The 8,777-nt window shown below is 45.0% G+C and overlaps 1 protein-coding gene across 1 annotated transcript in view; it reads right to left on the bottom strand.

The window, feature by feature from the left end:
- Positions 1–3,146: 3,146 nt before the first annotated feature.
- Positions 3,147–8,777, bottom strand: part of ism2a (isthmin 2a) — a 37,935-nt gene continuing 32,304 nt past the window's right edge. Inside the window, exon 7 of the transcript XR_006025394.1 lies at positions 3,147–3,172. The gene's annotated coding sequence lies outside the window, so the exon portion shown is untranslated. The remainder of the gene's footprint in view (positions 3,173–8,777) is intronic.

The raw sequence follows: 8,777 nt of genomic DNA, 5'->3' as shown, positions 1-8,777 counted from the left end.
AATTGACAGATGCACTTCCACTTCCACTTACAATTTACTTTATCTATTTAATTTTATTTATTTTTCATTATTTATTCACTTTAAATAAATTATAATGTAAAACTGTAGGATTAACAGGAATTGTAGTTGCTCAACACCACAGGAACAGTTTAAAAAAGTCTTAACTCACAACGCCAGAGGTTCAGGGAACGAGAAGGGGGAGGAAGGATGGTGAACTTGCATGTTAGTAAAGGCAGGCGCAGGGAAAAAACTGTTCAGTGCCCTAACGTTCACTAATGTTGTATGATAAAGCCACATCTAGGTTAGACTTCCTCCGCAATTACTTTGTTGTATGGAATAAAATAACACTGTATTTGTAAATAACAGACTTTATTTTATTGTAGGCTATATGTGCTTTGGGAATATTTCAGCCACCACTTGGCCTAACGTAGGCTACCGCAGTGGATAACGTTAACGTTAGTGAAGGTAACGGTAACGTTAACACTCTTTTAAGTAGGCCTATGGCTAATGAAATCTCTGATAAAAGAGCAATCCACAGCAATGAAATGTGATTTGTGTGGTAATAATAGGTAGATGTTTGGTAGCCTATTTGTAGGCTACTGCTAGGTCCATATGATTTCCAGTGAATACAAACGACTTTCAAGCACTGCTCAAGTAGCCTAGCTAAATTAAATGTGTGTAATCGGTCGCGTATGTAACTCTTCTCGACTTATACTTTGTTAAATTTAACATCCCCACAATTTAAATGAGAAAACCATGTTAACAATTCACCTACGACGGACCTTACACCTAGGGAGAGGGGGGTGTAATTTAAGTCATAACTTGTGTTACCAGAGCCCGTCTACCGATTCTCTAGTGTTACGTTGAAACTATTCCGTTTGGTGCAACCCGATACATTTTAGTAGCTCGTAACTCTAACTTCAACGTAGTTTACGTTAGAACAAAGCTAAGATGGAACTTACGTTCAACTGGTGCAACCGGCTGCAGGATATAGAGCACCATTTTTTTTTTTGAGCAAGCATTGATTATGCGTGACAGTCTCAATTTGCGGGACGCATGAATTGGGCTTCAAACGCTGTGCGCGCACGCGCTACGCGGGACGGGTGGTCACCCTAATACCTTTACACAAATGGCCTGTTCTTCTCAAACTTCCTTCTCGTGATGAATAGATACCAATAGAAAGACAGAGTTAGATGGGAATCAGTGCAGTGTGTGTGAGACTGAACTTTGACTGTGGGTTCTTCTAGGTTTACGCCCGAGGGTGAGGGTGCTAAATGGGTGCCTCACTGACTGGGAGAGAGGAAGTTAAGGAAGGTTAGTGTACAAGGGGTCAGCACGTTATGGTCAAACCTCCCTTCAAAAGTCCCACAGGAATAGTTTGGTCATTAGCCTTATGGTACTGATAGTTTGTGCACCCAGTCCCCATGCTGAAGGTTGTGGGTTCAAGCCTCCAGGTTGGAGCGCTTGTAGAAAAATGCAAGTTGCTTGCTTAAAGGATTTGTCTTGAGAGTTATTTGAGTTGCATCAGAGTTATAATGCAGATGTGTGATAATTTCTCTCCTGCTAAAACATATTCGTATTATATATATACAGCTACATATATATATATACTATAAGAGCTCTAACAACTGTTGGAGTTTATTTCATTTCAGTGTGTCTGGAGGCCCTGAGAAGCTGGTGGATTGTCCCCAGTGTGTGAAGACATGTATGGAATGGATGTCATTTAGTGTTGTGTGGTCATGGTAACCTTACACCCCCTCAGCCTGGACAGGCCGCCGGGTGCACCTGTTGTGGATGTGGAAGGACAAGGAGGACGAGGAGAAGAAGAAGAAGAAGAAAAAGAAGAAGAAGGAAAAGAGGAAGAAGAGGATGAGGAGGAGAAGAAGACTATGTCTGTTTTTGGTATTTTTCCAGCTGCTGGGACAGGAAGTGTGCTTTGTTGTTTGGTGCTGTTTCTGAAAGAGGCAAATGTGTAACAAAGAGGGTTATAGTAAGTTAAATGTTTCCTCCGGCACTTTGCAGTGCTTTTGACAAATTTAATCAAAGCTTAGCCTGCTCAAAAACATCCTTGAGGTCTTTTCTTTTTTGTTGTTCTTTTTTTCATGTTTCCTAACCTGTTTCCGATGACCATAGCTTGACTCACTCAGAAAGGCATTATTCAAATAATCTGGGGCTAAATGAAACCAGCAGGCCTCCCGAGGCCCCTGGGAATATCTGAGGCTAATTAGGATCGACATCGTTGCTCTGACACCCCACGCTCTCTCTCTCTCCCTCTCTTTCTCTCTCTGTCTCTCTATCTTACCCCCCCCCCCGCCCCCTCTCTCTCTCTTTGGGCCCACAGCAGAGGGGACCTGTGAATTGACCATAAACACAATTCCCTTCTCTTCCCTGCCCTTCCGATGGACAGAAATCCGCAACAGCTGCCAATGGAATTGAGGGTCGTAGCCTTGGGGCATGGAGTTCAACGAGCAGACACAAACCACAACACGCATACATTCATGCTGTACATATCATATGAACATATGGCGGGCACACACATATACCTACACACACGCATCATGGTGGGCTTGTGGATCATCTGACACGTCAGCACATGACAGTGAAATATTAAACTGATTACAATACTTTCAGTACTTTACCTTTTGGTCTTTTTTTTTAACTGTGCAGAACCTTTTCAATGCATTTTAAGTTTTTTTTTTTTTTTCGGGGGGGGGCTTTTATGCCTTTAATTGACAGGATAGTGGAGAATGACAGGAAGTGAGTGGGAGAGAGTCGGGGTGGGATCCGGAAAGGACCACGGGGCGGGAATCGAACTCGGGTCGCCGGCAGGTGCCCCAGCCAGTTGCACCACGGCTGGGGCCTTCAATGCATTTTAAGTTTAAATTTTAGAAATGAGAATCACTAATTTTAAGTTCTCAAGAAATGAGAATCAGCTATGGGTATGGAAGCAGCCTGCACTGCCAGCACTGGTGCTATGGGTATGGGTATGGAAACTGCCAGCACTGGTGCTTTTCTCAGGGATGTGGTTCACCAGAGCGTTTAACCAAGCAGCTCATCTGGTGATTTCCCTCCAGACATGCAGAGAGAGGGAGAACACAGATGCTGGGTCAGGTAGAGCTGGCAGGAGGATGGCATTGGATGGATGGACACACACACACACACACACACACACCTGCACACACTTACATAAACCTGCACACACACACACACACACACACACACAAACCTGCACACACTCAAACATACACACGTATTCTCATTTATTCAAAAACACGTGCATATACACATATGTATATATAAACACTCTCATATGCACACACACACACACACACACACACACACACACACAGGGTGACAGAGACCTGCTGGGCAGCTGCAGGCCTAGCCCTCTGCAGTATGAGAGGGGTGTTGTGTGTGTGTGTGAGTGTGTGTTTGCGTCTCCTGGGGCACCAGGCCGCAGGAAACCTGGGATCCCTGTTGATCTGCGAGAGCAAACAGCCAGAAACCACCTAGCGCTGGCGGCTAGCCCACACTGCCACTATCAATGCACATAGATGCTCTTTCATGACCAGGCTAGCACAGAGTGGCTCTCTAACCCCAGCTTTGGGGAGGTTGGGGAGTGTGTGTGTGTGTGTGTGGGTGTGTGTGTGTGTGGAGGGGGGGGGGGGGGGGGGTTGTTTTAGGGGCATACTAGCAGCACTGTGTGCAGGAAAGAGTGATGAAGTTTGTGGAGCCATTAACGGGAGTCATCTGAGGCACTTAAAAAGATAAGCATTTAAAACTACCTCACATGACAACGGCTGTGGATTAGGTATGATTAATAATCTTGACCATGTACACACACAAACACACAGACACACACACATTTGCATGTACGTGCATGTGCATGTACGTACACACACATATGGAAACGGAAAACTCACAGTCATACTTATGGAGACAGATTACACATTCACAGGCAATCAGATGCACATAGATAAAAGACACACACACACACTCACTGCACACACATTCACACAAGCATGCAGGCCTGAATACTCGTATACATGTAGACAAAACACAGACACACACACACAGGCCTGCATTCTAATGTAGCCTAGCCAGACAACAGCACAGAGACATATTAGTAGCCTTGCATTGCTTCCTCCTCTCTATCCAGCCCCCCCCTAAAGACTCCCCCCTGTCAGGCCAAATAACTATTACAGGTCTGTCCAGGCAGCGGCCATCCAGAGGCGACTCTCACAGGACAGGCCCGTAATTTGAAATTAATTACTCAGAGGAGCTAAGTGGGCCTGGCAGCTGATCTCTTTCGTCCACTGCTCCTCGCAGTGACCGGCGCAACATCTGGCCACAATTTCTCGCATCCCCCCCCCCTGTCTTTCTCTTTCTCTCTCTCTTTCTCTCTTTCTCTCTTTCTCTCTCTCTATCTTTCTCTCTTTCTCTCTCTCTCTGCTGTAGCAAATCTGGTGTGCATGTGTTTTTTGGACCGACCTCCACACTTCATTTAGGCCAGGGTCCCTTATGAATAAATAATGTCCTGCCATCACCCAGGGTGCAGCTAGGTGCGGAGCGAGCGGAGCTGGGCCGGATTGGGCCCGCATCTGGGCCAGAGTCACCTCAGGGGTCAGCTGGGCTTCTCGTCAGGCTCTGGCCCATGCAGATGTCCTGTGGAAATTGCCTCAATTAAGTAACTGCCTGCGCGCCCTTGCGCTCCTGAGCAGGCCTGTTGACTTGAGTTGAGTTGATGAATTAGTCATCAAGTGCTGTAGCTTTCACCGTCGGTGGGACAAAGGGACATTCATGAACTCCCTGCGTCCCCGCTCGAAAAGGGCACCTGCCTGGAAGCAGCTGAGCCGAACCTCACACATTACAATTAAAGGTTGTTTACTCCTCCATCAGCTAGGGGGATTCCCACTGGACTCTTATAAAGCAGAGTGTGTACCAGTACTGGCCAAGCATGTTTTCCATGGACAGAGGAAGCACCATTTACTTTAAGATGTCTCTGACTACTGAATAATAGGGTTAAAGGTAGGGCCTGCTCAGGGTTTTGACAAGAAAATCAATCGAAAACACCACATCACTGAAAGAGATGGATTACTCAAGTCTGTAGATTAATCTCTAAACACTAGACACCGTTGAGAGTTCACCTGTCGTCGTATAAACTGAGTGATGCATGGGGTACGTCCCTGGAGGTTGGTACTGCGGTAGTCTGCCAGGCATTAGGTATGAGTGAGTGTTTGTGCAGTTTGAGTTTGCCTCTGGATGTCGTTTGGCATGCCGGTGAATAAATTATATAGGTTCTGGGAAGTGTATCCTCTGCAAACAAACAGTTGAGCGTTAATAGATGGAACACTTCACCGTTCACGACCAGAAAGCCAGCCTGATGTATGAGCTCTGTGTTAGCTGCTGATTAGCAGCTTAGCCGTGCTCTCAAGCACAGGAAAGGAAGTCTCCTAATGTGAAAACAATTAATTATATCAAGGCCGTAATCGTAATACACTTTGAGGGGGACATTGTGTAAAACGAGTGAAACATGTTTTGTTCTTCATAGGAACTCTGTGGCTCTGTGGCCCCACACACATGTGTCTGCCGTGGGTGGTGGCGTTTCTGACAAAAACCCACACAGAATCTAATAGGCGGGTTTACATACGGATAACCTACAAGTATCTGTCCTTGTCAGTAAATGTTTTCATGCTGGCAGTGTGTGATATATGGATGGGATAATGCCCTGCATGTCTGTCTATCTTTATGGTCAACAAACAATGTTCGGTGACACTTTACTTGAAGGTGTCTACATACTGTAAGAGTGACATGACACTGTCAAGCATGTGTCATAAACATTAATATCACACACTGTTTCCATACCCATATCCATAGCACCTGTGCTGGTAGTGCAGGCTGAATCTATACCCATATCCATAGCACCAGTGCTGGTAGTGCAGGCTGAATCCATACCCATAGCACCAGTGCTGGTAGTGCAGGCTGAATTCATACCCATAGCACCAGTGCTGGTAGTGCAGGCTGAATCCATACCCATAGCACCAGTGCTGGTAGTGCAGGCTGAATCCATACCCATATGGTAGTGAAACACTGAACAGGGCTGTACAGGGCCTCCAAGAGTCAATATTTTTTACTGATAATATTTTCTGACGTTTTCACTTTGGTACATTCAGAGTAGACTAGAGAGAGAGAGAGAGAGAGAGAGAGAAAGAACACATGATGATGCCAATCGGGAAGGTGGAAAGGAGCAAGGAGGAAATGAGGGCATATCCAGATAAAAGTGCCATAGCTTAGTCTAGGGTGCAGTTGTTCTGGTTTCAATACTGTTTACATGATCACATTGAAGCATGGTAATCTGGTCACATGCATGACCAAGTTATATTTATACAAAATATAATATTAATAATTTACTAAACTTTGGCCACAATACCTGGACTATAACAATTTCCTATAACAATGCATACATTTCTGTTCATATCATCATAGATATGGTTGTAATTTTTTCTCCTCTAATCAATGCATGAAAGGGGGAACCGGGCTATGTAACACTATTAGCCACTCTTTAAAAAAAAAAAAATCATATATAAACATATCACTCCATCTGTTCATGAATTTGTATATGGGACAAAACTCTATGGCTATGGCATTGAATTGAATTGTGGCTTGATTTCTCATAATGGAAAGACTTTTAATGGCATTCTATTATAAAAGTTATTACGGAAGATTATAAAAGGGATGTCTAAATATTGCATCCCTCAAACTAAGAGGGAAAAATTAAATATGTAAAAGAAAAAAAAAAGTTTTACTTCCATGCGGTGGGCCTGTAGACCCCCATAAGGTAAAACCCCAATGTCAGCAAGAAGTATAAAGTATCAGAAATGAGTTGTTCATGGAAGTTGGCAGCACGAGACAAACCAGGCGCTCAATTTTCACTCCATATGGTAATCATTTCACAAACTCACTTGAGATGGTGCTCAGGGAGGGAAGGGCCTCCACTCTTCCCAGCAGCGGGCTCTTAAACTCTGCTCCCTCGGTCGCTCTGGGGGGACCTGACCTGTCTGTCCGCTACAGATGGAGGAGACAAAGACAGGATGACATAGTGACTAACCTGTTGACCATCTCCTAGTGGGAATAACGCTTGGCTTTGGCTCTTTGCTCTGCTCTGGGCTGATCAGAGATCATGAGATGTATGTAGTATTCTCTAGTGAGAGAGAGAGAGAGAGAGAGAATGAAAGAAAGAAAAGAAAGAAAGAAAAAGAGCTGAAATGCGTTTCTGAGGCCCGTGCTGGAGATGGGCAATGCAAGCGTGGAGCGTGAGTGAGCGCCTTTGATGTGCGTTCATCGCGGCGCATTCCACCTCCCTCCATCTGGAGCCACTTTTCCGCGGTCTGCTCTGGATCTCCCTCCATTGCATTTATGGCCCCGAGAGCAGTTGTAAAACAAGTCGCTCTCAAACGCCGTTCCCGCTCCTCCGCTCTCGGTGAGCCCGCACTGACACACTGGCATGCGCTAATGCCCCTGCCATTCGGGGAAGATTTACGGGATTGTTTTAAAAGGGGCACAGAATAAAAATCCCAAGCCAGATTCGAAGCTGAGTCCAGAACCGACTCCGCGCCAGACGCGGGCGGCAGTGGAACGTAACTGGACCGGGTCTGTTAGAGCTGGAGTTCACAGCTCCAGCAGAGTTACCACCACGGTGCAGTTTCCCCAAGCAAGTGGACAGAAATCCAAATCCGCCTAAGCAGAGGCTGGACTCGAGCGGTAAACTGACATCTAGAACATAATCCCCACATGGCTCTAAAGAGGAAATTGAGTTAGCGAGACTGGACAAACAGGAATAGAGAGGTCAGCATCAGACTGTATAGATCAGATCTGAAGCAGGAGTCCAGAAAATGATATCAACAGTACTGTACTGTATATCCCTTTGCAGGATTTTGCAATCCAGAGACGTCAGATTCAGGAGAATATTCCAGCCCATGTGGGAGCCTGCTTTTATGTCCTACTGGAATAACAAAATTGTCATTTTCATAAACTCACTTTTGGCCCTTTTGGTCTTGATGCTAATTGTTCCACCGAATGTGTGTTTTGTAGACATGCAAAGTATATTGCACCATCTAGGGATTCATGGTCACTAGGTCTTGTGTATTATATACAATAATAATGCATAGAAGCAGTCGGTTGAGCAGTCACATAATAAACTACTAAACCTACTAAAAGTTCATACAAAGAGATATTGTGTCCAGTTTTGTAAGCACCTCAGCTTCATTTTGATTTAAGCAATATAGATCAGTGCAGAGATAAATAGCTGGTGCATAAACAACACGAGCATTACATGTTACATACGAGCATTACATGTTACATATTGCATAAACAACACGAGCATTACATGTTACATACGAGCATTACATGTTACGTATTGCATAAACAACACAAGCATTACATGTTACATACGAGCATTACATGTTACATATTGCATAAACAACACGAGCATTACATGTTACATATTGCATAAACAACACAAGCATTACATGTTACATACGAACATTACATGTTACATATTGCATAAACAACACGAGCATTACATGTTACATATTGTCCATCTCTGGGGCCCCCTTGGCTCTCAAGCCTGACCAGTGTCCTGTGACCATCTCCTCATCTCCTCCCCCCCCTCCTCCACCTCATCTCCTCCCCCCTCCTCCTCCTCCACTCCTCCTCCTCCTCATCTATCCCCCTCCTCCTCCTCCTCCTCCTTCACTCCTCCTCCCCCTCCTCCTTCT

The sequence above is a fragment of the Alosa sapidissima genome, chromosome 19 (genome assembly GCF_018492685.1).
Source record: "Alosa sapidissima isolate fAloSap1 chromosome 19, fAloSap1.pri, whole genome shotgun sequence".
In the NCBI taxonomy this organism is placed as follows: Eukaryota; Metazoa; Chordata; class Actinopteri; order Clupeiformes; family Clupeidae; genus Alosa; species Alosa sapidissima.
The sequence above is the reverse complement of the archived record's forward strand: the minus strand, read 5'-3'. Positions and strand labels throughout refer to the sequence as shown.